Source organism: Diceros bicornis, chromosome 38, assembly GCF_020826845.1.
Source record: "Diceros bicornis minor isolate mBicDic1 chromosome 38, mDicBic1.mat.cur, whole genome shotgun sequence".
NCBI classification, from domain to species: domain Eukaryota; kingdom Metazoa; phylum Chordata; class Mammalia; order Perissodactyla; family Rhinocerotidae; genus Diceros; species Diceros bicornis.
This window is the reverse complement of record NC_080777.1, coordinates 22,822,348-22,844,555: the sequence shown is the minus strand read 5'-3', so window position 1 is coordinate 22,844,555 and position 22,208 is coordinate 22,822,348. Positions and strand designations below refer to the sequence as shown.

At 39.8% G+C, this 22,208-nt stretch overlaps 1 long non-coding RNA gene across 2 annotated transcripts in view; it reads right to left on the bottom strand.

Moving 5' to 3' along the window:
* The window catches only part of LOC131399460 (uncharacterized), a 163,033-nt gene that overhangs the window by 114,123 nt on the left and 26,702 nt on the right, over nucleotides 1–22,208 (bottom strand). Inside the window, exons 3-5 of one of the 2 annotated variants that reach the window (XR_009217135.1) lie at nucleotides 11,513–11,642; nucleotides 10,561–10,680; nucleotides 7,208–7,317 (exon numbers count right to left, since the gene is read on the bottom strand). This is a non-coding gene — a long non-coding RNA (uncharacterized LOC131399460). The remainder of the gene's footprint in view (nucleotides 1–7,207; nucleotides 7,318–10,560; nucleotides 10,681–11,512; nucleotides 11,643–22,208) is intronic. The other variant, XR_009217134.1, reaches the window with a different exon arrangement.

Below are 22,208 nucleotides of genomic sequence, written 5' to 3'. Positions count from 1 at the left end.
TTTTCCCTATTACACTAACCAGGGAAGGACACCCCCATACATTAGCGAGCTCAGTAAACCCAGGGAAGGGGATTCCACTGGGTACATGAGCCCACTCGAAAGGGAGGGAAGCAGGGATGAAGTGCAGCCAAGCCAGCAATGTTTTCATCCACACCTTCTTAGAAAGTGACCGCACATCCTAAAAGTATATTTCATTCTAATTCTGGGGCCTATTTTCTACATAGCAAAAACGCGATTAAGCACAAATCCTATGCAGCCGTTTTGTACTAAGTTAAAGTGATATAAGAAGTTTGAATTATCTATCATTGCAGTACTTTTGAGTTGTTATCTCTGTCTGACTTTGGCTTCTCTACAATAAACTTCTCTCTACCCTCCCCTTCCCCTCACCCACACACCACACCAGTCGGCTTTGAACAACGGGAAATTGTTTTCCATATGGCGTTCACTATTTATCACTGAGCGCGGAGGGGTCTGCGGAGGAAAATTCTTAAAGAGTTTTGCAAAAAAATGTGAGCTGTCAGCCTCACTGATCTGCATAAAATCCCTTCTCAATCTCAACTATTTTGCTTTTGTTTCAGGTTATTTTAAATGATGAAATCACATAAAGGGAAAAGATTTTAAAAGCCCAACCTCAGGTTTCTTTCACTTTATATTTTGTTTCTTTTTTTGGCAAGAAAAACTTTAAATTATTTCTAGTAGTGACAGCTCACCCAGATCTTTCACTGATGCACAGCACAGATAAGCAATTTTGAGGAAGTTAAATATTCAGTGCAAATGCTGCTAATCACCACCCCAGGAAGAGCCCAACAGAAAGATTATTCTTTGCATTGTGGATGCGCCTGTCACTTGCAAAGCTTTGCAAATACTCCAAAAGGCAGAGGCTTGGGGAAAAATAATTCTCAAAGGTGAAAATGGAAAATTTACACTCTTTCATAAATTATGCCATGATGATAAAGGTGTTATAATATTCTTAGAAATTAAGGGAGAGGCTACTCATAATTTCAGAAGAAAATGAATAGGAAACAATCTTACATGAGATGGAATCTCTACAAATTAAGCCATTTTGCTGAAAAATATCTGAGTATATACAATGCAACATTCTTTGGAAATAATAATTAGTGCATTCTAAGAGCATTTCTAGCTAAGGCTAGAAATAATTTTTCCCATTTTTAATCCATCTCTGACAAACAGTCTCAGGTTGGTACCTACATGCACAATGCCTTACTTCATCAGATTATACTTGGACCATAAATTATTATTAGAAAAACTTCCTAACCTTGAAATTCAATCTGTTCTGTTTGGGTAATTTTATGGTTTTCAGAGAATGCATGCACACCTAAACTTAAAAGAATAACATTTAAAAGCCCAGTGAAAGTATAATAAAGATTATAATAATGTAAATAATATATGAATGAATAAGTAGGAAGATATCCAAAAATGTAATTTAAGCAATACCACTATAAATGTCATCATTTTAGAGGTCCTTTGGTATGTCTAAGAATAATTAATCATATATTTGCAGCATTCGTGTCACGCCCTTCCCACACAAATTTCTGAGATTTAATTTCATGAAGGTTTACAGCTTGAATCTTGACCACATTTTCAGGGGCTTAGGTTTCTGTGATAAACTCTGGCTCGGAGCTCTTGCTTCCGTGTCTTCACGTTCACTCCTTGTCTCTGCTCTGAACCAAACCAGACACAGAACTCATTTTCTTTTCGCTGATTTCCACCAACAAAACAACCACAGTTTTACTGCAAGTTCAGGGAGAAAGAAAGACTTTACATCCAGAGACACAAACAGCTGAAAATTGAACAGTACATATCCCTGTTCTAAAAAGTGCTTTGGCAAATGGCAGCCCTTCCTACTTAGTCACTGCCTCCTCTGTGGGTGTTCTCTTCTTCCAAATTCCCAGCCATTTCTCTTTCAGAGCAGTTTTATTTCCTTTCTTCTTCTTTCAAACCTTGCACTGCAAGTCCCACTTTCCACCCTCAAGTAAATTGTCAAGATATTTCCTTACAAAAGATAGTTCTTGCCCAGAGGGGAATTCAGATGTTGGCTTTGAAGATAACTGTTTCACCCCATATTTCTCTCATTTGATCTCAAGAGTCCCTTGTTTTCAGCAGAACTGATATTGTTATAATTTCCATTTCGCATACAGGAAACCAAGGTTCAGAGAGATCAAGTTATTTGCATGGGTCACACAGCTTAGCAGAGTCAAGAGCAGAGCTCTGGGCACTGTGATCTGGGGCCCCCACTTCCTCTCAAGCCAGGTTTCTTTCTCCTCAGTCAATGAACTTTCTCTCCTCTCCCTCAAATAAAGACTGAAAGTCCCCAAGAAATATAATTCATGCTACGTGATTAAGAAGGGTAACAAAGACACGTTTGCTGAGTGGTTTCCAAAGTGCTGTCCCTGAATCAGGAGCATCAGCATTCCCTGGGAACTTATTAGAAATGCACATTCTTGGGCCCACTCCAGACCTACTGAAATAGAAACGCTGGGACTGGGGTCCAGCAATCTGGGTTTTAATAGAACTTCCAGGTGATTCTGATGCACACTAAAATTTGAGAACTACTGGACTAGCTCTTCCTCAAATCAGTTTCCTCTTCTTCCTAGGCAGAGCACTAGGCTACATTTCTCAGGCTACCCAGACACCTTGGGTGTAGCCAATGGAATACGAACAAAAGCAGTGTACACAATTTCCAGGTTTGGCCCATAAGAAGTTTCCACTAATGACACTCCACGCTCTTTCCCCTTCCATTGTCTTGTTACAGGCAATGGGGTGACCCTGAAAGGTGTGTATGGAAGATGGGGGAGCCTCAGGATAAAGGGAAGCTGGATATCTGGAGCACTGCTTGAAGGACAGCCACCAGTTGATCAGATACCCGATTTACGTAAAGCCACTTGAGGCCTGACATTCCTGTTATAGCTGCTAGCATTACCCTAACTCATATATGAAAGTGTTATTTTGGGTTGGCATAATTCCTAGGATTCTAAGAGAGAAATTAAATTATGTAGAAGGTAAAGCTACCCACACTAGCCCTATTTGCCTGTTCCCTGAAGACAGAGATCAAAGAAAAAATTCTTAAGTTCTAGAATAGCAGCAAAGCTATCATGTGGTTTCTGACTTTCTATTGGCAGCGAGAGGGGTGAGTCATGAGAGAGAGCAAGTGAGAAGAAGAGATACTTAGGTGCCCAGAAAAAGAAAGGGTAGAGGTCATAATAACAATAGCCATATGCCATTTCTCATACGATTTTGGATCATGTGAATTCCATAGGTGTCTATCCACCCAGGATTGAAATGGACTTGTGGGAATAAAATTCTTTACAAGTCAAAAAATTCAGCATTTGGGGCTGTTAGGCACACTAACAATTATCAGGTTAAATTCTCTCATTTTGCAGAGATTTCATTAACTGCCCAGAATTCTTAGTGGCAGAACCAAGGCAAGAACTCAGTTCTCCCAACTTCTTTTCTACCACCTAATGTTTTTTTCTTCCATCTAACATTTTTAACTTACTTTTAAACTTTAAGGCACTTTCTTATAAATATCATTTCCCTCTCTCGTATTTCACACCCAGAACTTACGACAGAGGTTAAGTACACTGAACGTGGCTCTACTGTCAATATTTTAAGAATTCTGACAGCTTTATTGACTAGATTTCTACAATAGGGGATTCATTTGTCCATGAGAAGCTACAGGTAGAGAAAATAATCCCCAAACTCTCTTTTTTCATGAAAGAATGTACAAAGCCCAGACAGGACTGAGAAATGGAAGGCCCCTGGGCCTAACGGAATGCTTACTGAGATCTATTGATCCTGATGCAGCACATTGATTGGCCATCTAACTCCACACTCTGTAATGTCTAGCCAAAAGAAGAAGTATGGCAACAGATAAAAGATGTCACCAATGTCACCTGCTGTGATCACAGGTTTCCAAAGGGACTGTGACACTGAAGCATCTCTTTAACGTTAGTTCCCAGGAACATACTGTCAAGTATTCATCTCAGTAAGAGCCCAGATGGCATCTCAGAAGTTTTTGCTTTAGAGTCACATGCAGTTTTAATATATAGGTTTGCCTGGGTTTTTTTTTCCTACATATTCACTTACTTGTTATTATGTGTTGCCAACTGAAGAAAAGTTAAAGAAATAGAGACTTTTAGGAAGTTCTTTACTATGTTAAGGCTTTCATCCATCAGCCATCTAAGATTCCAACTCTAAAAGGATGTGAATGGATAAAATTAAACAGATCCTATATTAGAACCAGCAGCGTGGGGGCCGGACCCGTGGCGTAGCGGTTAAGTGCGTGCGCTCCGCTGCTGGCGGCCTGGGTTCAGATCCCGGGCGCGCACCGATGCACCGCTTGTCAGGCCATGCTGTGGTGGCGTCCCTTATAAAGTGGAGGAAGATGGGCACGGATGTTAGCTCAGGGCCAGTCTTCCTCAGCAAAAAGAGGAGGATTGGCATGGATGTTAGCTCAGGGCTGATCTTCTTCACAAAAAAAGAACAGCAGCATGTCACCTGGACTCAAGTTACACGGCCTGGGTTCATATCCTTGTGTAAGTGCTTAATGGCTGTGTCTTTGGGAAAGTTATATAACTTATTTGTGCCTCAGTTTCCTCAACTATAGGATGGGGATAATTAATAGTAAGTACTTAATAGGATTAAATGAGTTTGTGTTTTTAAAGTGCTTAGAACAGTGACTGGCACCTAGTAAGTGATCTGAAAAGGTTTGTTTAAACAAAAACAACAAGAACATAACGTACTGGGTCAACCTGGGGGCACAACAGACTTAATACTATTTAAGTGCTTCTGGGCAGACAGTGTCAGGAATAAAGTGACTCAGGTGCCCCCAGGTCAAAAGATAACAATAGGCCACTGGGTTTGTCAAAACCAAAAAGGTCTCTGAATATTATTAGAAAAGTCTTTACATTCTACTAATAACCCCCTCAAGTAAACCTGTGAAAACCAAAAAATAATTCATTTTTCATATGTCTGAGAACCAAATATGAGAACAGTCAATCTCCTTTATTAGCAGATATTTAACCTCAGGTTAGCTACACTTGCCACTCAGCAGGCTCCCCCAACCACCAATTATTGTGTATTCAGGGGTGCAAACCAATTAACCGAGCAAACACAAATAAAAAGGTAAATCTCCTGAAGGTGAAAAACCATACACTGCTCTCCAAAATGATTACTCCCCATACGAATTATAATCGTCATTGATTCTCTCATTCCCTTCTCCCTTAGTCAGGGTGCCCAATCAAAAGTTGACCATATACTATTTTTATATAATGCTAAATGTTCCTGAAGGATATGAGAGCTAAATATGGCAATACTAAAATAGTAGTCAAAATGATGTACCACAGGAAGGCAATAAATGAAAAAATACGATGAGGAATGAAAAAGAATTAGAGATGAACTAAAACAAAAACCACTTACCCAACTAAAGGGAAAAAAATAGCTACAGTCAGGAACAGCTATATAATTTGTGGGGCCCAGTACAAAAAGAACAGGCAGAGGTCCTAGTTCAAAGCTTATTAAAAATTTCAAGATGGCAACAGCAGAACATTAACCCAAGCATGAGGCCTTCTAAGTGTGGGGCACATGTAACTTCATGAGTGCCATGCCCATGAAGACTGCCACAGTTATGAAGGCATGAGCTTATAAGAAAAATGAAAATAAATAAAGAGAAGCACAAGAATTCAGATGAAGGTCTAGGAATATTTAAGGGAATGGAAAACGAAATATTGGAAGACCTGATAAAAGGTATGAGATTAAGGAAATGGCAGGGAATAGAGAGAGAAGAGTAGGAAATAAAGATGCAGGAGTGAACAGATAAGAAAGAGCAAAGTTGGAAGACAAACTGAGTCATCCCCACTGCCAAAGTCACAAGAGAAATATGGTCCAAAAGAAGTAAGTCCATATTTGGGTCTCCATATCAAGTAACCAACAGGTTGGTTCTATGTGCCCTCATCCAAGGAAATGATGATTCCAGTTGCCCAAGGAGCCTACTTAGAAGCTGGGGGAGGAGGGATTGTGAAAAGGGCAATGACTAAGTGTTACGGAAAAGTTCTCTCCAAGTCCTTTGAGCAGGAAAACATCTAAATGTGGGTCAATCTATTTTTTACAATAAAGAGGACGTCTGACATTGAAACCATACTACCATGGCTAGCTTTTCAAATGATGGAAGAAATAGAGCACTTGAACAAGAACAGACAAAACTCTTCATTATGAAACATTGCTTTACATTACACAAAACTCAGGAGTTAGATAACTATTATATAAACGATAGCTAAAATGGATCGCCAGCCACTACACACAGCCAGGAAGAACAAAGAACAAATTCACAAAGCAGAGTTAGTTCATATTGCTATTGTGAACGATAATCAAAATAATTAACTGCTGGTTGAAGTACATGCTTTGACGTGTAAAAAAAATTCCAGTGTACATACATGTATCAAATGAGTTGAACCATCCAAGTCCATCACCTTGAAAAATTACACCTGCAGCCCAAAAAAGCTGCAACTGTTCAAAAAATTTTTAGAATCATCTTTATTCATGGATTATTTGTAACCCCCAAGAGTTTTGAGTTGTTCTTTTTTAATCAAAATCTGGAGAGTAAGCTGTCAGTTCTGAAGGTAAGGCAAAAAGAAAATTCACAAAAATAAATTTTAAAAAATATATACATATAAAAAATAAAAAAGAATTCACAAAATGTTTAAAGGTGATGACAATTATGGAGTAAGTAGATAGATTATCTTGTTCCACATGCTCATAATATATAAATCTATGGAATTAGAGAAATTTAGAACTATAAACAACCTTAAAGACCATATACTCTAGCCTATAGCTTCCTAGTAAATAGATGACAAAACTGAGGCCCCCATAGACTTGCCTGAGGTTCCACATTTGGCTCATAAAGAGGCATGACTAGAACTTAACTCACATTTTTCCTTACCCAGTGGTCCACACCACTGGGAACCATTTGCCAAAACTGTATGACCTTCTGGAATGTCATTGAGAACCACAGGTATCATCTACAAACATGCTGAATCGTTACCATTTCTGAAAGGCAAGTCAGTCAGTCCTGGTTGTCATGGCAATAACTCTTCATACTCACAGCCTGGTGACTGCATATGTACAATGCAGCCGACCCAGACAGGAATAAGCCTTATTAAAACAACATTCTAAAAATGGCACAGCTTACCTGGATTTCCCATTCTGAGTTCCAGAATCTTGACAGCAATTGTCATCTAAGTTCAATTCAGTCCAGATATCTATATTTAAGAGTATTGGGAGATATTCTTTGTCTTGGAACTTGAGGGAAAAAAAAAAAGGTTGAGAATAACTGAACCCAACATTATGAAATCGAAATGTAAAAGGTTACTGTATATGCACTGGCATAATTACACAAAAAACTATAAATACACAATGAGATTCTAATATTAAATCCCCCTACTAAGAATTAGCGAAGCCTCTAGCCTCTTACCTCTCTTTACTTCTTTCTCTTACTGTCCATTTTTCCCGATCCCATGGTGTTCTTTTCCCGTGCAAGTGTAAGTTATGGTCAATTTCTTATATGAGACCACTGACACAGACTCTATGTCTACAACCTCTCAGAATTCAGATTCAAAATAACAGAGTTCTTTCCCATTGTTTCCTAAGGAGACGTTTTGCCCTCTGCAATGCAATCTGAAAAAAAAAAATGCCGATAACCAGCTACTAGAAATGTGGTTTCTATTCTAACTTGAAAATTTCATTCTTTAAGTTTCTACCCAACTCCTCTCTGTAGGGAGAAAAATTTTCAAGACAAGCCCAACCTAAAAACTGATCCCCCATCAGAGAGAAGCAGGAATCCTATGAGGCTCCGTAAGTGCTACAACCTAAGATTTTACCATTCAAATATTCCATGATACACACAAGTGATAGTTCAAACATTTCAAACATGTGTGCAAGTCTTCTGTGTCACAGCAGTTTTTATATAAATTTTATCTGTGTATGTCAGTGTCTAACAGCTGGGCCATGACATGTTTGTATTCTTCATCACCACACCAGCTCTCAGAAGAGAACAGTCAATCACTACCTAAAACCTGTTTCCCAAGACATTCAGCATCCACAGGACTGACACCTGATGTTACATCTCCTAACTAACCCTTCCCTCTCCCTTTCTCACCGGCTTACTGTGCTTTCTGAAACTTCAGATGTATGACCAACAAACACTCACACTCTCAATTCTTCTTTGAATGCCCTTTTGTCTGTGTTTGTCCCTGTGCTAAGCTGAAATCGTTCTCTGCAGCTGGCTTAGGACAGGAAAGGAGCCTGGTGTTCTTTTTGATCCACATGCTGCTTCTAAACCATTTATTTCTCCAAAAGCTTTTAAAACCCACATTTCCCTTCAAGCTCTGCCTTCCTGCTATGCCAGGAAGGCTCTCCTCTATGGTCCTATTTATATTGACCTCCTATTTATCAAAGACATTTCTACCTGACTACCTACATCTCCCTCCGCCCCTACCCCATTCATCATTCCTTGGAACTTCAGCAGCCATATGGATGACTCATCAAAAACTCTGGTTTACCATTTCTCTGATTTCACTTTCAAACACTTCTGCTCCACCTTAGCCATCCATTCCTGTTGTTACAACTGAGACCTTGCATTTGTCAGTAAATGCATAACCGCCAAAATCTCCGTGTGAAACATCCCACTGAGATCCTTCCCTTCTTCCAGCTCGCTCACTCTAGAACACCCACTTCATTAATTCCTCTACTGTGATCTCCACCATGGCTTCATTACTTGTTCACCCCCTTCTTATCTTCACTTCCCTTCTCATTCAAGCTAGATTCCGTGGTCCATGACTATAATCATGCTGTTGGAAACACCCTCAACATCCTCATCTTATCTTGCTCTATTGTATTTAACTGAAAAACAAAACAAAACAAACCTCTTTTTTGCTCTCTTCCTTTCATCTGCCTGCCCCACAGCAGCTGGATATTACTAGCAAATATCACACATTGGCGTATTTATTTCACCTTAATTTCATGATAACAAATCTAAAATGATCAGTCACCAATTCCCAACAACCTTACAACTCTTCCCAAGCAAGTCCATTTTCCCACTGTCCAAGACAACCTTCCCTTCTCTGCAAACCTCCTCTCTACCCTCACAGATGAGGATCCTGCCTCAAAGTCATTGAAAAAAATAGAAACTACTAGATTAGAATTCCATCATAGTGCCACCATCAACTCTACAAATGTTTCCTCTGCTTTCAGTTTTGAAAGTGTCTATATGCCTATCAAAAACAACTGGTTCCACAAATGCTTTTGCTCCAACTCTCTCACCTTCTTAAGGATTTCACAGCTGCAGTAATCTCCTTGTGCCCTGGATATCCATCCACTATCTCTGCTAGATCATTTCCAACCATCTGCAAATACTTCTTCTATCTCCCATCTTAAAAAAAAAAAAAAAACTCCCTTGACCTCATACCTCCCAACCCAGCAAGCACTTTCTTTTTCTCTTTCTTTCCACAGCAAAACTCCTTGAATGAGTTGTCTATATCTGCTTCCTTATTTTCAATCCACTCTTCAAACTTTCTATTAAGTCACCAAACACCTCTTGTTGCCAAATCCTTGCTCATTGTTTTCTTCTTATTATACTTATTTCTTCAGCAGCATCCTGTGATAGTCACATTCAGTCCCACACTTTTAAATAACATCTGCAATAACAATTCCCAAACATATACCTAGATCTAAGTCCAGACCTCGCCATTGCCTACTTGAAAACTTTTCTTGAATGTGTAATAGGCATCCCAGAAGACAAAAACATAGCTCTTCCCCAAGGCTTTCCCACTTCAGGAAACAGAACCACAATCCACTGACTTGTTTCAATGATTCCTTTCCCCACACCCTCTAATCCATCAGCAAGTCTTGGTAGTTCTGGCTCCAAAACACATCTCAGGTCAATTCCCTGCTCTCCATTTACATTTCCACCATATTCCAGGACACAACCATCTCTCCCCAGGACTATTCCAGAGTCTCTGAACTGGTTTTTTGTTTCATCTCACCTCCACAACACCAACTACCCATTCTCCACAAAACAGCCAGATATTTTTAAACATAAGGTAGATTATGTTACCCCTTGCTTAAAACCCTTCAGTGGCATCCCATTTCTCTCAGAATAAAGCCAAATCCCTAACTATTCTCCTCTTCAACCTCCCTTCACACAATTTTCCCCTTTAGTCACTACGGTCTAAGTACATGGTCTTCCTTCCCGTTGCAGTGGACACACCAAACCTTTTCTTACTTCTAAGCCTTTGCATTTGTTGGTTTTTCTACTTGAAATGCTTCCTCTCCCTCCCCTCTCTTCCATCATTTCACTTGACTTGCTTATTTTCATTCTTAAAGTTTGGCACAAATATCACCTCCTCAGAGAAGTCTTTACGACCTCCATCTAGAATGGCCTCCCATAGCTACTCTCCTCCCATAGCTACTCTATCTCATTACTGTGTTTATTTTTCTTAAACCCTTATTACAGTCTGTAATTACCTTTTTTATGTGTTTACTTACTTTTTCATTGTCTTGTCTTTCTCATCACAGTTTAAGCTCACAGAGGGACTCTGTCGTTGTCCCTGGTGAATCTTCTGCCCCTAATACGTTGGCACATTGTAGGAAGTCACTAAAGATCTGCTGAATAAATGAAGGAATTTGCACCTGATACATTTCATCTGGAATATACACACTGAGGATATTTGAAGAATAATTGAGGATATGACTTATATTTTCCATATGCTTAATTTTCAGAAGTACACATTACACCTGATTTTAAAGTTTTGGGTTTAAAGATAGTTATAGTGTTGTTAATGGCCTCTTTACTGTTAGACTGTTATTGGCTTGGAATGTTTAGATGTTTTTACTACTGAGATTTAGATAAGCATCCGATAGCTCAAGTAGGTTGTAGTACATAAACATAATACTAATAACTAACATTTGCAGAGAGCTTACTGGGTGACAAGCTCTGCTCGAATCTCATTATGTATACTAAACTGAAGACACAATTATCATACCTATTTTATGGATGAAGAAGTCCTTTATACCTTCTGATTTGAAGCAGTTTTAATTAAGGGGATATTTTCTAATTCTCTTCATTAGGACTCAATAGTAATAATTATCAGGAATGACTAAAAAACAGTATTAGCTTCTCTTTCTCCAAATAACACAAGTTGAAAAGGCTTTCCAGAATCTTGATTTGAAAAGACTTCTGTCATTTGCAATAATGAAACATGTAATGTATTTAAACCAATAAAACCAAATGTTTAAATCAAATATTTAAATGTTGGTTTACGTGCATTTTATCTCTCTCTGTACAATAAAACAAAGCATCCTTTGATCAGAGGCTTTCTTTTCATTTCCTCTGGGCCCAATGTCATGCCAGCCCATTTCACAGACAATACTGCTGAGATGGACAGCAGCAGCTGATGTGGTATTAATTACTTCATGACACTACATATTAAATACTCACTCTAATAAATGAGTCTCCCAGGTCCTTCTGAGTCCGGGGTTGGAGGGAGTTATACCTGCCAGCAGAACTGGAGTTCGATTACCTCCTCATCACCTCCCCCTTACATGGATGCTGGAAAAGCAGGACCCCACTATCAACAACACAGCGAAGGATGTGGATTATGATGAGGATAGAGTCAAACACTTATAAATAATTACATTTTCTGTTTTGTTTTGTGAAACATACACCTATACATTTTCATAATATTAATGAGTTTTTATATTTTGAGAAAAAAACCCATTTGTATATTTTGAATCTTTATTAACACATCACAGTGGTCTTAATTTTTATAACTCTAATAAACAACTTTGAAGAAGTAACATATTATATTTATGTAACAGTGTCAATTAATAGGTGATTGTGAGGGGAAAGGGAGAATGCATTTTAAACATTTTGGGGGGGGCAGAAGGAGCACTGTCAAAAAGCATCTGGATTCAGCAAAAGAGTGCTGGATCTTGGCAAAGAGATAGCGGCTCAATCACCCCACACATCGCCCTAGGGCATGCCCCTTACCATCCTCAACTTCTAGTCCCACGTTCCCGAAAGCATTACTCTACTGGCACTTCACGCGCACCATCATACATCTTTTTAGCCCACCCCTGACTACAGTCACTACTGCAGAAACCAGTTCTCTGCGGGCTTCCAACAGCTTCCCAAAATGCAAACTGACAGCACCCCATCTTGGCCTGTACTTCTTACCCCTTGCTCCTACCCCAGGGCTTTTGTGCACCTGATCGTGGCTCAGGCACGCACCATCTTGAGGGCAGCACAGTCAATGCCTGTGGGGCTACCACTGACCATGGAGGCGAAGATAAAGGATAAATGCTTCCACCTCTCAGTCCCCAGCTGGACAGTTCTGAAAGGTATTTCATAGGCTCCTCAGAAGACTGCAGCAAGATCCGACACCAGTCAAGCCCCAGCAGTAGCGAAATTGATAATTCATCCTTATTCGGCTTTCCTTCCTTCCTCATTTCATGCCCCTATTCTTCCCTTCTGGCCTCTGCAATTAGTCCCCAAAGAAACTACTTGCATGCAACACTTGTCTCAGCCTCTGCTTTCAGAGGAAGCCAGGCTAAGACATTCTCTTCCGTTTAAAGAATTTTTATGTTGGAGGAAACGGTTAAGTTATTCAACTGATACATAATTTTAAACATAATTTTATATTTATAATTAATTCCAAATATATTCTGGAAAAAATGCATGTTTTACATTTATTTGTATCTTAAACATAAAACTGTTAAAAAGTTTCACACTTTGAGTGCGTAACACAGGAACGCCATCTTCGAAATCAAATGGTTACCGTAGTAGATCCAGAGGAGGTCCCTTGGGTGTAACAACTTATGCTTGTGCCCCAGTGTCTATGGGCCAACTTTCACCTACCTAGCTGAATCTTGTTGCCTGAGGGCTTTTCTCTGAAACTACTGAGAGCCCGCTCTGCCTGAGCAAATAGTAGGCCAGAGTTCCCAGATTAACCCTCTGGTGTAGCCCTCAACTAATGACTGATGAGAGTGGGGAGTTAATATTCAGCTCCCTAGAGAAAGACAGAGAGAGAGAGAGAGAGAGAGAATATAGATAGATAGAGATGATAGACATAGAGAGTTAGAGAAATCACTATAAAGAGAATTGTGTCGTCTGCCCCCAAATTCATATGCTGAAGCTTTAACCTCCAGTGTGATAGTATGCAGAGACTGGGCCTCTGGGAGGTAATTGGTTTTAGATACAGTCATGAGAGTGGGGCCCTCATGATGAGATTAGTGCCTTTATAAAAAGACACCCCAGAGAGCTTACTACCTCCACCCCTCTTTCGGCCATTTCAGGACACAGTGAGAAGGCGGCCACCAGCAAGCCAGGAAGCGGGCCCTCACCAGGGAGCTTAATTGGCCTGCACCTCGATCTTGGACTTCCCAGCCTCCAGAACTGTTAAGAAATACATTCCTGCTGTTTAGGCCACCCAATCTATGGTATTTTGTTATGGCAGCCTGAGCAGACTAACACAGATATAGATACTCCTCATCCCTGAGGTGGGAGATCTCTGGGGTGCATATTCTACACTATTCCCCAGATTTCCCTCTGGGATTAAGTGTCAGTGGACATTAGTAGTAACTGGCTTGATAATGTACCTTACATTGGCTGCCTTCTCTTCCCTGTCTCACTTCCTCCTTTCTTTACTGATGTCTCCTACATTTCTCAAATAAATTATTTTGCACTAGGAAACTGTCTCAAAATCTGTTTCTGTGGGCATCTAAATGGAAACAGTTTTGTTGGTATAAAAATCTGGAAAGCACTGCCCTAGGTTATATGCAGTGAGAAAACTACTACAAAGCTAGTTCAGCACTTTTACCCACTAGTGTTAAACCAACTTAAATGAGATCCAAAAATGAGAACTCAGAGTTAATTCACAAGAGGATCTGTGGGAAGAAATTCAGTATGCATATCTATTCTTAAATGGCTGTGCCTCAGTGCCTACGTGGCTTAGGGCTAAATTGGAGTGAGTTTTTTTGTTTTGTGTTTTTTTAGATTTTTTTTATGACTTAGCGGTAAATTTCATTCATACTCCTAACAAACTGCTTGTTTCAGAATATTTTTACCAAATTAATGGGAACTGTATTTTCTTCACTGAAGAAAAAATGAAGAATAGCTAAATTGATTTCAGCCACCTTCTCAATCTTTTCATCATAGCCTCTTCAAATGTCAATCCGCTGTCTGAGGTATATATTTTTAACATTCTAATATCATAGTGTGTTGCTTAAGACCTCAACCCTCACCTTTCTCCTCAGACATACCATTTTTATGAAAGATAAAATTGAATCAAGGAATTGGCCTGAGGCAGTGAGATGAAGCAGATACCTGCCCTAGGTTATGCCTACTCAAAGTGAAAAGAAATATGAAATGTCCTGTTTGGGATTTATCACATTAAATTTGGTTTTAATGAGTTCCTCCTCATTGCCAGTGTGTAGACAAGATTATTCTTTGAAGGTTTCTCCTTCTTCATCTTAATGACATCCACAGATTTCCTCAGATTCTACTCTAAGAATAAAGAACCCAGAAATCCAAATCCAGTGATTATGGACTCAGATGATGGGAAAATAAGAAGAAAAAGTTACTATTACTCATTGGAGAGAATGGACTACCACACAGCTGCTCTGCGTAAATCTCTAAGAAAAATATTTACTGGACACTTTCTGTGTGCTAAGTATTGTTCCCAGTTCCCAAAAAGTCAGTATTAAAAAATTTACATTTATTTAATAATCCTCAAAAAGCTGACAATTTATTGTAAAAGCAGAAAAAGTAAACCCCAGATTTCATGATAGTGCTATAAATGATAGCCACTTTGGTGCTACAAGAGCTCAGGAGACAGCCCCTCAAAGAGCCTTGGGATTCAAGTATATGGGATATACTTCTTCCCCATCATGTCTTACGGGAAAAATCCACTCCCCCACTCCCAATCCCTCCAAAACTCATAGCAATCTAAAGACAGATTTTTTTTTCATTCTGTATCAACATAGTTGATAATTAGAATTTACATAATGGGGTTGAAATAGAACATTTAATGAGAGAAAACAGTATCAGATAATATAACCCCATGCCCCCCCTAGGATATTCTTACTTTAAAGTGTGAAATCTGGTTCATCTATTCTAGCAACCAACACTTTTTTTTACAGACCCAGCTGCACGATATTAGTGAAGATAGTGCTCTCTTACGTTCTGTTACTCTTTTGCCCCTAGCTCACTGAAAAACTGTTTAACTTCTTTCTTTCCTTCCCTCATCAGCTCAGGCCTAGCCTCTCCTTTTGTGTGTGTGTGTGTGTGAGGAAAATCGGCCCTGAGCTAACATCTGTGCTAATTCTTCTCTTTTTGTTGAGGAAGACCAGCTCTGAGCTAACATCTATTGCCAATCCTCCTCCTTCTTTTTTCCCCAAAGCCCCAGTAGATAGTTGTATGTCACAGTTGCACATCCTTCTAGTTGCTGTACGTGGGACGCGGCCTCAGCATGGCCGGAGAAGCGGTGCGTCGGTGCACACCCAGGATCCGAACCTGGGCCGCCAGCAGCAGAGCACATGCACCCAACCGCTAAGCCACGGGGCCGGCCCGCCTCTCCTTCTGATTCGCTGAATTTTCTGAAGGCACAAAAGCTAAGCCGTGACTTTTAACAGACTCCTCGCCTGGTGCTGTGGGGCAAGTTTTAGCACCATTGGGTCACATCACTTGACTATAGCAGACACAGCACCAGGCACTAGAGATAAAGAAATGAGGGAGAGAGAGAGGCAATTAAGACCTGCTGTTCCACAGTGTAAGGACTGTGCTATGATGCAGGCATGTGAAAGATGCCGTAGGAGGAACATCCATAGCAGAAGAGGGTAAAGATGATGATGGAAGCTTTCCTGGAGGAGGAGAGATGTAAGCTGTGTCTTTAAAAAGGAGCTGAAGTTGGCTGTGCATTGCAGGGCTGAAGGAATTACCCATGTGCTGCATTCCTTCTCATCTTGAAAGGCTCCTCAAGAACCCTAGATGAAAGATGTCAGGGAAGTGGAAAGCAACGGAAGTCATGAAGGTGAGGACTCACAGGCAATCCTGTTAGCCAAAGAGCTCACGGAAACATATAAAGGGCGGGGATTTAAGAGGAGCACTGGGCCGGCGAGGATTGATATCCTCTGTTCAAATAAATCTCTCTACTCCGTTCTACCTGGGTTTGCTGCTTGCAGAAAAAACAAGGGTCCTGAGAGGTTTATAAAGTGTCCTGAAAATGTGACGTTCCAGCTACCAACATAACTTACTAATTCCACCAAGGCCAAGAAGAGAGGCTTTATAAACACACTCAGAATGTTACCTTACTAAAAAATGGAAAAGTAGGCAGTTTTGTGTATATTTGCTTGACCCACAGTTAAGGGAGGAACTGGGTTCACAGATGTGTGCACATATTTGAGAGGACATGGAAGCACTTGTAATTTTTTTTAAAGGTAAACAACACTACGTATATAAATGTCTTGTGTTTTAGGTACTTTTGCAAGTTAGTTATAAAACCAGTTCCTTGTGTCATTGTCAAGCCTCGAGAATATATAAGGATGACAGACCTTTGCCTCTTGAGTAAAAATAAGACATATAAGAGCCAACTAAATTATAGGAATGGTAGTATGTTTTCACCTCTACATGAGCAATAATTATATTGTAATCAACATACATAGTATCTTATTGAAAACTATTTATAGCCTTAACTTCTTTGGCAATTGGAGAAAGTAGAAGATTCTAAAATGAAAACTTGTCATATGTTTCTCCCTGCAGTGGGAATCAACTAATGTGTGGGCTTTGGCCCTGATCTACTTTGCACGTAGTCATGACATATATATATCATTCAAATAAAAAGATAACAAAATCAAAATGATCTGGTCCATTGTGGGAGAATGTCCATCCTAAATAGCTTTTAGCAACATTAATGAGTATAGATGAATCTCTATTCTGTGAAAGAGAGAGAATCTATAGCAGGGAAATACCACCTATACCGAATGGTCTGGTGGAAAGCAGCCACAGATGGGCAAAGTAACATTTTTAAGATGCTGCCAAAATAAAATTTGAACTCAAAAGTCTTGACCTGGAGCATTTGAAAACTATCAGTGGTAATAAAGTTAATTAGGTGGTTAACGGCAAAAGATGAATAGCTATTTATATTTAATGCCAAATAAAGTGAATACATTGGCAGCTAGGAAATAGTATATATCAGCCTCATAGAACTATCAAGACAGTTCCCGTCCACAGTCTGACAAAATAGGCATAAAAATCAGAAATTTCCCTAAAGTGTCTGTAGCTTTATCATCAGCTCTTACCAAGTTGCTGTAGAAGCTTGCTAGCTGTTTTCAAGTAAATTCATATTTAGTGTCATGTTTCATAATTCATTTAGTTTCACTGGAATATTATAAAGGGCAGTGGTGTAAGTGAAGCCTTGGAATGGCTTCATGCACGGGTAAAAGATCCATTCAAAATTCAAAATGTAAAACAGACCAATGAATTCTAATATAAAAGAGCACAGGAAGTTCACCGATGTGGTTTCAGATTCCACATTGCAACTAACCTTTAAGACAACAACCTCCACTTGTTGAATGTTTGTGCACCACAAAGGAGGAAATCTACTATTATCTGCAAATGCTATCACCGACGTCCTCCCCTTTCCAACTACGTATCGGTGTGAGGCTGGATTTTCTTGCTATACTTGAACCAAAACATCCTGCAGCAAAAGATTGAAGGCAGAAGCAGATAAGAGAATCCAGCTCTCTTCAATTAAACCAGACACTAAGAAGAGTTGTAAAGAGGTGAAGTAATGCTACTTTTCTGACTACAGTTTTTGTTTAGGAAGAGTTATTTCTCATCACAATCTTTATGTCAATGTATAGTGGGTTTATTATTTTAAATGAATTAATAAATATCCTTAATTTTTTTTTAAATCTTTATTATGATAATAATCAAGAGATATAAGCAACAGAAACAAAAACTCCTTGGGATTGTTAATAATTTTTGTGTGTGTGTGTGTAGCCCTGAGCTAACATCTGTTGCCAATCCCCCTCTTTTTGCTGAGGAAAATCGGCCCTGGGCTAACATCTGTGCCCATCTTCCTCTATTTTATATGGGATGCTGCCACAGCATGGCTTGACAAGCGGTATGTTGGTCTGCGCCCAGGATCTAAACCTGCAAACCCGGGGCCACTGAAGCGGAGAGCGTGAACTTAACCACTACGCCACCGGGCCAGCCCCATGGATTGATAATAATTTTTAAAAATAAAAGGGGTCCTGAAGCCCTAATGGAGTGGTGAAGAGCACAGATTTAGAGGTCAACATGGTTTGAGTTTTAACTCTGAGACGTCCTTGCATGACCGTGGGTAAGATGAACCTCTCTAAACATCAGTTTCCTCATATAGAAAGTGGAGATAATATTAGCTACTTCAACGCATTGTTGTAAGTTTTAAATAAAATTATATATATGTATGAAGTTTCTGGCGTGTGACAAGTTCTCAGTAAATGAAAGCTCTTATTGTGACATCCCTAAAGCACAGGGTGAGTACGTGACAGACACGCAATGAGCAGCATAGTAGTGTAAAATCCAAGAGAAAAAGAAGTTTCAAGCAAAGAGATTTATCGACAGTGTGGAAATCTGGAGGGATGATGAATTGTGTGGTTCCTTGGTGAGCTTTGGAGAGGTCAGTTTGAGAAACATGTAGTGTCAAATGCTGGACTACAAGAAGCCAACTGAGCGGTAGTGCGGAAGTGCAGGCTGGGAATGTAACTCCCCTTGCAGAGCCGTCCTGGCAGCTTGGAGTCCTGTGGAACTCACCTGGCAACATCCTTGACTATGAACCCCAGGTTGAACAATTTTGTGAAAGTCCCTGCAGACAGACGTTGCCTTATAGCAGCAGATCAGCGAGAAACCCAAGTCAGTTTAGAGGGTATTCCCTTCTTATAATATTTAGCATATTTTGCCTTATATTACCATTAGAGGCGGACCAATATTTTACCTCCACCCTCTCCCCTTTGAGGGGACTTATGACACCAGCAGCATCTCTTAAATTGTTTTCCCCAGAGTAGATACAAAGTAAAAAGTAAAATTGAATTGAATAAGCAATTTCTACAGTGTAAACATATATGGTGACTGAGACAAGTGAATGACATATAGCTGCCAGGTGTGAGGCTAGAAAATTTAGTCAGATGCCCTTGAATCACCTTCAACTTGATCTCTTGGTGTCCATGAAGAGTTTTCCTTGTGGGCCAGTTATCTTTTAATAGCAAGGACAAAGATTCTATTTTTCTGGGCATATCTATGCAACAAATTTACTTTGTTATTAAAACTAGGGTCTTTGCCTTCCTGGCCTACTAATGGCCTTAGTAACATGCTGCATTTATAATTTTTGATTAGGTTGAACCCAGGTGGCCTACATATGACATACAATTAAACTTTATTAATTTGGATAATACTAATTCAGAATTTGCCCTTATTCAGGTGACCAATTAAGCTTGCTCTTTTGCTCTCTAGGAGAAAAGATTTTATAAATAACTCAAACTCTGACCTATATCACAATGGTATTTTTTATAAATTAGTTAAAAGAACAGACAACTTTTCAAGTTGTCAGTCTCCTTTCACCTTTAAAATAAGCAAAACCATTGGGTTTCAAAGAGTGAGATCATTAGAACCATCTGGGGAGGTTTTTAAAATACAAATTCCTGCTTTCTGCCTCAAACCTACTGAATTAGAATAAGAATTTTAAATCTATAAGTGTAAAATGCACCCTACTAAATCTTATGGTTAAACAAGTTTGGGGATCACTGGACTATATTATTTTTAAAGATCCTATATTTAGCCTAAGTTATGCTGTGGAAAGAAATTACTCCAAAATCTCAGTGATCTACAAGAAAAGTCTCTCTCTTATTCATTGCACATGTTCATTGCAGTTCAGCTGAGGCTCTGCTCCATGTCAATCATCTTGACTCCCCGGCTCAGACTGACAGTGTAGCTTCATCTGGAACTTTCCCTGTCTTACGGCAGAGGGAAAAGAGATACGGAAAACCGTGAGCTAGCTCATAAAGCTTTTGTTAGGAAGTGATACATGTCACTTCCACTGACATTTCACTGGCCAAAGGATGTCACGTGGCCATTCCTGAATGTACAGCAGGGCTGTACAACCTTCCTGCAGGAAGAGGAAATGAATAATAGTTAACAATAGTATAATCCACCACTGGCCCACCCAACTCTAAAAATTATATAATAAAGTCAATGATTCCCATATAGACATTAAAAGGGATGCTGATTATAAAAATTATCTGCTTTTTAAAATGGTTCCTATAATAGTTTGTTAGCCTAAAACCTTACTTTGAGATCCTCTAAAAGCAGACCCTAAGATAAGGACTTAGAGGCACACAGATTATTTGGAAGGTAAACCCAGGAAGACATGTTAGGAAGTTAGGAAAGTGAGACAAGGAAGAGAGAAGAGTCAATAAAAAGCAAGAGGGGCTCAATCTTGCTGGAGACCCCCTGGGAGACCTTGTGAGACAAGCATCAGGACCCTCCCATGAGAGGGAGGGGCATTTGTCTACCACGCCCATCCCCACTGGTTGGAGGTTGACTCCTGGGCCATTAGCTCCCTCAAACTTTCTGGTTTAGCCTTTATAGCTGAGCAAGCTCTAGCAACACTGGGGAAAACCCTCAGGCAGAGAAAGAGGAAGATGCAGGTGCTTAAGGTGGGAACCTGTTGGGAGTGGAGGGGATTATCCACAGGTGCAGGAAAACTCAGGTAGCCAAGGGGACACTGGTGGACCATCAACAGCATCTGCTATACCTAGCTCAGAGATGACCTCTGTTATTAGATATCTTATTATCAGACGTTTCATTTCTTTAAGTGAATCTGATCTATCCCACAGTGAGTCTAAATTGATTATTTTTTTCCCTATTCACTATTAGCACTTAATAATGCCTTAGTTTCCACTTTAAGTGTCAACTCACATTAAATGCCAGTGGTTACCTGAAACATGTTGAAAAAGATCCAAGCTCAGGTTTGGTGTGCAATGCCCAATTAAGGACATCTTCGACAGACAAAGAATAGGGGACATAGTACATGTGCCACATATCTGTTATCCTTTAACTTAGTACAATAGTGGGCCCACAAAACAGTGTTAAATAAACATTGTTGATTGACCTGGAGCTTTGAAATATTTATCTCGACTGCTCAGAATGGGAAGAAGCTTAAGTAACAATTATCTGTGATTTGATTCTACAAACTTAAGCAACATATGGAAAATAGAGAGTAAGTAAACATATAACACATGGGTTTGGGGAAATCCTAATGTCAAGAAGAGATGCTCCCATATCCTTAAGGATAAAATTAGTACCACATCTTCTCTCCATAGAAACAGAGAAACCTAAGAAGAAATTAAAATGTGAGTTTGAGTTTTGCCTTGTTCTTTCTTACTTCCAAACTCCTTGTTAGGACTTTGCTGTTCTTGTTTCTGTGAACCGTAAGCAAACCCTTAGCAGGGCAAACACCCACCTCTGGTCTTGCCTCTTCCTCCATCAACTAATCCGCAGGCCTTGGAGAAGAGGAAGTGCAGGCTGGCGTAGCCTCACTGTTTTTATTCACTGCAAGGGGACTTTTGCAGCTTCCCCAGCTGAAATGTTTTATCTCCAATTCGGACTTCAGCCTCATTGGCCAAATCTTGATGGGACCTGGTGTTAGATCCTGAGTCCGGTTTTAACTGATCTGAGATAGTTAACTCCGTGTCTCCTGGGCCTGACCTTCCTGGGCAGGCATTCTATCTATGGTCTCCACCTGACACCAGCCTTTCTTCTTCCTCACCAAGGTTTTGCTGCCTTTTCGGCTCCTAACATTCTCTGACCCCTAGTCAGCTTATCACAAAAATTAGACCAAATAGCCGACCCCTGAGGGAAGAAGAAATGGAAGTGCCCTGCCCTTTCTCACAGAGAAAGGCATCTGTTACTGCCCGGTCAAAATTCAGCAGCAGAGTGCAACTGAGAACATTTTCTTTTTTCCACAGGAAATGAAAACCTTAAAAATTTGTAGCCCCTGAGTGTTTTCCTAAGATGATAAGGTTTATGATCCAGCTATCATTTAGCCAAAAGCAACTTTTCAAAAGGCCTAGGATGTTTGATAGAGCATGATTATAAA